Here is a 6,242-nt window from a genome sequence, read left to right as displayed (position 1 = left end):
TTGCCACACATCCTACCAGGGTGTCCCTCGGCATGCCAACTCTCATTTCTTCCCACCAGCTTTGCTGGCCCTCCTTTCTATCCTAGCACCCTATACCCCTCGTTGCCCAAGTCGGACACCCAGTGGTGCCACGTGGGAGGGTGAGGGTGGGACCTGAGTGCCCGGCCATCTCAGCCCTGCCACGTGCCAGCTGGTGGCATTGCTCCACACGATGGCTCACTATTACCCCAAGTAAACGTGGGGTAATAACAGAAACAATCCAAGGGGGCGGTTGGGAGGAGTAAATTCCATGGTCCATGACTGGCATACAGCAAGAGCCCAATACATGCTCCAGGAACCATTGGGCTCTTTGGAGTCTGTCTCCTAGGCATTTACTGACTCCATCTATTCTTTCCATTGGCCACCCGGCCGGGTCCCCGTCACTGCTCAGCTGGCAGGTGATCCCTGGGGACTCTCTGTAGCCAGAGGGAGGTCTCAAAGGCGCACACATGGGTGATGTCCCCACTGCTCAGCCCTACCCTGTTCTTGGGATCTGGGCAGAGGCCTCCAGGCTGCACCCGCAGCCCCTCTAGCTGCCTCTTCCCTCCTCTTACTGGGATCTGTCGGCCCCTCAGACGCACCATCGAACCCTGAAGCCTCCGCTTCCACTGTGGCTCTGCTTGCTGAGAAGGAAGCGAGAGGCAGGGAGGGAATCAGACCCAGGCGTCTGCCTCAGGCCTCTGCACCCAAGGACGAAGCGATGGCCCGGCCCCGGCGTCCTGGTGAAGAGTGTGGATGGAGGTTTCGAGGCTGGCGCTGGGGCTTTCCCGTGTGTCCCGTGACCTCTGCCCTGCGGCCTGGCCCTTGTCCCTCAGCCTTTACTCTCAGGCACTCCTTTGGGGAACTGTTTCCAGACTCGACGTGGCCGGGTTCCCCTCCCCCACCTCCCTCCGTCAGCAAAGCTTTGCTGCAATGAGGTGTGGTCCACCAGGCGGGCCCACCTGTGTCCTCAGCGCCCACGAGGCGACGGTGCCTGACGGTGTGTGAGTGAGCGTGTGAACGCGCTCCACACGTTCTCCAGCCTCCGTACGTGTGGGAATCAAAGGGGCTGCACGTCTCCCTCTGTGCTAATATTTTACTCTTATTCGGAAGCAGAGGCATGAATAGCTTCTTAGCTTGCAAGTGTTTGGCACTTGCTTAGAAAAAACAAGACATTCAGAATTTCCTGTTCCCCAAGTATTTACTGAGCATTCCAGGTGCCCGGGCAGACGGAGAGGTGACGCTGAAGCCAACACAGCCAGGCTTCCAGGTCCGGGCGTGTGCAGCCGGGAGTTCGGTCTGATCTAGCGGCTTAGACGGAGGCCCCGGCCAGGGGGACAGTTCTTCAGGGACTGACATGACAGAGGAAGGAGAGGCGTTGCGTCCCTTTGAGCCAGATAACTAGTTTAGAGATGGAAAATGTACACTGTATGAATTTTTCCAACTTGAGTAAGCGTTGCTTTGGGAGTTGTGTGCAACATGCTGCAAGAATAACTCCTTCTCATTACAGGGTTTACTTCCCGGGTCCCAGGAGGTGGAGGGCTGCACAGCCTGCTGCTGCCTCGAAGCGTCCCACCTGCACACGCCTTCCGATGGATGCCGCGGCCTGGCCTCCGGTCTGATCAGCATCTCCCGATTTTGGACACTGAGGGAGAGGCCGTGCTGGGCCTTGAACTTGGGGCCTCTGGCTCCTGGCCTGTGCTCTTTGCTTTGGGACAATCGTAGTCAGCCCGTGGGAACCCTCACTCTGACCTCAGCAGCGGGCGCCCTTGGGAGTCACTCGCCCTTTCTCGCTGCAGTAAACGAAGCCTCCTGTTGGCGAAGACAGGAGACCATGACCCGAGCTGCTCTGCGGTGAGGGAAGGGCAGGCTCGGGCTCACTGGAACCGGACGCCGTGAGTGTGGATCAGTGGGGCGCCTGCCGGAGAGCCGCACATCATTGCTATTGTGGAAACCGACAGCTGCTTCCGGGTGCAGCCCAGACAGGAAGTCACCTGGAGGCAGGTGCTCCAGAACCCTCCACCTCCCACTCTGTTCTGGTTCCCCTCCCACATCACTTCCCACCACCCAGCACACCCCTGTCTCTCCTCCCACAAGACGGCAGTTCGAGAGCGATGGGGTGTTGCCGGGTCGGTTCACTGAGGAGTCCTAGCACCGAGGCGCGTGCCTGGCACCCGTCGGTCACCCAGGCAGTGTCTGCGGAAAGAATCAGTCTTGGGAGAGCCCCGATCCGGCTTCTCTCACACAGCTTAGCCCACTCTGCCCTCCGTCTGCTGGAGCGCGAGGAGGCCTCTGCCTCACGGACGTGAACCTCGCTACACGCCCTGGGCCGCCAGGGGCAGGAGCATGCTCCCAGCATGAGCACTGCTGCGTGGGCCTCTCAGAGACCCGGCCTTCCCCCGGCCATCAGCACCTCCCCAGGCAGCCGGAGGCAGGAGCCTGGACTTGACCAGTGGTCACGGGCTGGACCCGGCAGGCTGAGGTAGCATCTTGACTGAAGGTAGGACGACCGCAGGGCTGTCCTCAAGACATGAGACGATGGGTCACCCTGACCTCCCCTCCGGCAGTCGGCTTCCATTGGGAGCCTGAACCCAGAACTCACGGCGTCATGTGGCTTTGCCCTCTATACTCTGCAGCCGTGTTCCATCCGGGGTTTGGTATTTAAGCACGAGCACCCATTCTCCTGGGGGCACCATTCCTGACAAGATAGGTATGCCCTTCGCAGGGCCTGGGGCTGGGCCCTGCTACACTGGGCGACCAAACGCCTTCAGTTCCATAACGAAACGAGAGTGGGACAAATATGGGATATTTTGAAAACGTCAGTAAAAACAATGAAATAGAAAAGTGAAACATTAAAGAAAAGGTCCATCTTCGCTCTGCAGCTCCCCCAGGGACGGCCTGTCTGACGTGAATGTGGGCTTTCGATGAGGCCCTGGCATGAGGAGCCGGGCTCTCGGTCATGGACCCGGGTGGAAGGCAGAGGTTTAGCGACGTGGGAGGAGGGCGTTTCCACCACGTTCTGGAAGGGCCTGCAGCGCCGCCTCTTCTTGAGAACAGTGACTGGGCCACGCGTGGGGCCCGGAGCGGGACAGCTGTGACCTGGAGTCTTCCTCCCAGCGGGGGAGGGGAGGAAGGGTGGGGCGCGGTGACCCTGTCCTTTCTGCTGGGCGCTGTGACTCTGGACCGGGTTCAGGACCCAGGGCTCCTGGGAACCGGGGGTGGGAGGAGGGGCTCCAGAAAGACTCACTGAACCCTGCGAACAGGATCCACCCAGAAGCTGGAAAAGAGCGACCATGTGTGACCCCCCCACTCCCAACCCCCGCTGACCGGCAGGTCGGGCCATTTCCTCACACAGGAAGCAACAGTATGTCGTGTTTGTGTGAACATTCTGTCTTTGTTTCCCCAAATTTCTTTAGGTGCAACGTAGATTTACAACAGAAACACCTAAATATAGGACAGCTTGCTTTTGCCAATGAATCACACCTTGTTTCCTTTTCCAAACCATGCCAGTTATTCCATAACGTGGAATGTACAGGTTGTTTTTAAAAATGTTTATTTCTTTATTGATTTGAAAGAGAGAATAGGAATTAGTGACCCTCAGCCCTCTAAAAACTGACCCCACCAAAGGGTCACCCCTCTTGTGAAAATAGTCGAGACAGATTTGAATAAAAGCCTGGGAGAGAACACCGGCTACCGGGGCGGCACAGGCGCTCCCCAGGTGGGTGTGGGCCAGTGGGAGGGCGAGGACGGGGCCGGTGGGGCTCTGGTGCCACGGGGCCACATCGTCAGCTCCTTCCCAGGAGCTCAGCTTCCGAACCAAGTCCACCCCGGCTCCATTCCATCCTCACCATTTAAAAATGCAGCTCTGACCTCGGCCTGAGGGCTGAAGGGTCCCGGGTTTGATTCCAGTTGAGGGCATGTACCTCGGTTGCAGGCTCCTCCCCAGCCCGACCCTGGTCGGGGGCGTGTAGGAGGCCACCAATAGATGTGTTTCTCTCACAATGATATTTCTCTCTCTTCCACTCTCCTAAAAATCAATGGGAAAATATCCGCGGGTGAAGATTAACAACAACAACAAATGCAGCTCTGGGGGAGAGAGGGCAGCACCCTAGAACCCTTAACTGCCTCGGGAGCTCAGACCCCCCCTCCGCCCAGACATCTCGTTTTGGTCACGTGGCCAGTGTGAAGCAGAGGAACGCCATTCACACAGGGAGGAGAGCCGCCAGCTGGTGCGCGGGGCATGGCGGGAGGGTGGAAGGGCAGAGTGTACCCTCTGCCTCTCTAGAATGCTCTCCGTCCCCTAGACCACAGGCTAAGGCACAGAGGAGGCTGGCGAGGAGCGCTGGCCAGGCAGGGTCCCTGCACCCGCCCCTGCATCCCCCAGCTTCTTAGGAAACCAGGCACTGCGACTTTAGGGACCAAAGTAAACAGGAAAGATGCTTTGTTGTTGAATACACACTGTATTTAACTTTTTATAATCCCAGAGAGCTGAAATGCAACATCTGTTTGAGTTGATGTACATCCGAAGACTGACGACTCAGAGTTTCCGAATGAAAGTCATTTTAAGGCACTCGCAGGGCCAGCCCGTCTCCTCCTCCTCCTCCGCGGCCGTTCTCCAAACTGGAGCAGCCCCGTTCCGCTCTGCCAGGCCACACACCTGTGCCTGCTTCGCCCCTGCTCTTTGCCCCAACCCGAAAACCAGCCCAGTTCCCATTGGAAGACAGAGAGGAAGGCAGTACATGTGTGTGGGGGGACCACAGAGGGACACAGGAGTAAATCCACACGCGGTGGCAGCTGAGAGAGGGAGCAGGAGGGACGGAAAGGGTGTGGACCCGCTGGCCGGCGGTGAGGTTTCCATATCAGCTGGTTCCTTTGCTCTTTCTTCATTTTAAAAAATAGGGCCTCTATCAGGCGGTGTCTCACCCAAGGGGAAGTGTGTGGGCAGGTGGCTAGCTGTGCTCACGCACCGGCTGGTCGCAGAGACAGAGAGGCTTGGGAGCTCTCAAAGGCCCCTGATAAAAAAGGGCCCCCTTCCTGGCCCACGACCGTGCCCGAAACCCCACCCCTAGAGCCACTCCCCTGGGGAAGGCATTGCCTGTGGTCACTATTAAAACACAAATGCCACCTGGGGGACACTCAATGCTTCCCACGCACGGACTGAACTGTCCATCACCCATCAGAGTAGGACCCTGAGCGATGGACACTGGGCAGGGCATTCTCTTCCTGGGGAAGGAGGCTTGCAGTATGGACCAGGGGAGGGCGGAGTGGCTGGCCGTGGGTGGGAAATAGTACTCACTGGCCTGGAGTTATCAGATGGGGAGGTCGGGTAGCGGAACAACTTGTCCCAATCACAGTTCCCTAGGGTGTGTGTGTGTGTGTGTGTGTGTGTGTGTGTGTGTGACAGTGTGTATAGATCACAACGTTCTGTGTATACATCTAATATGGAACCCGCTTGCACACCTCTGTAATGGTGATGGTTTGAACATGGCATCTGCACGTGCACACACACGTTCACACACATCTCACACACTTACTCACACTCAGCAGGGAGATCTTGTGTGAAGTGGGAGATCTCTTCTCGGCCATCTGGGGTTTGGATGCTGCCCAATTGTTGGGAAGGACTGGCTTGGGGCAGTGTGACTCCTTCCTCTGTCACCAGGAGACCCTCCTCCAGCTCAGGTGGCTCTGCAGAAGTGGGCAAGGCTGGGGTTGTACAGGCTGACGGGCCCGGCCAGCGTGGCTCAGTGGTTGAGCATCCACCTATGAACTAGGCAGTCGCGGTTCCATTCCCAGTCAGGGCACAAGCCTGGGTTGTGGGCTCAGTCTCCAGAGGGGGGTGTGCAGAAGGGCCGATCAATGATTCTCTCTCATCATTGATGTTTCTATCTCTCTCTCCCTCTCCCTTCCTCTCTGAAATCAATAATAAATGATGAATGAATGAATGAATAAATAGATAAATAAATAAATAAATAAATAAATCACTGGAGGGGCCTTCTCACTAGGATTAGGATTTGGAGACATGAATGTCACCAAAGTGACCTTGAACCCTTGGCCTTTGGGAACCGAGGGAGGTGCAAGTGGAGAGAGGACCTGGCAAAAGGCAGGCCTCTGCTCCCAGCAAGGCTGGTGGCCTTTGTCCGAGAGCCATCCCAGGCTGGGTACAGGCACCAGGCTCAGGGGACAGTGGTGGGACCTGACACTCCTCAGGGACCCGCAGGGTGGCT

Source organism: Myotis davidii, unplaced genomic scaffold (assembly GCF_000327345.1).
Source record: "Myotis davidii unplaced genomic scaffold, ASM32734v1 scaffold668, whole genome shotgun sequence".
Classification (NCBI taxonomy): domain Eukaryota; kingdom Metazoa; phylum Chordata; class Mammalia; order Chiroptera; family Vespertilionidae; genus Myotis; species Myotis davidii.
This window is presented reverse-complemented; position numbering follows the sequence as displayed.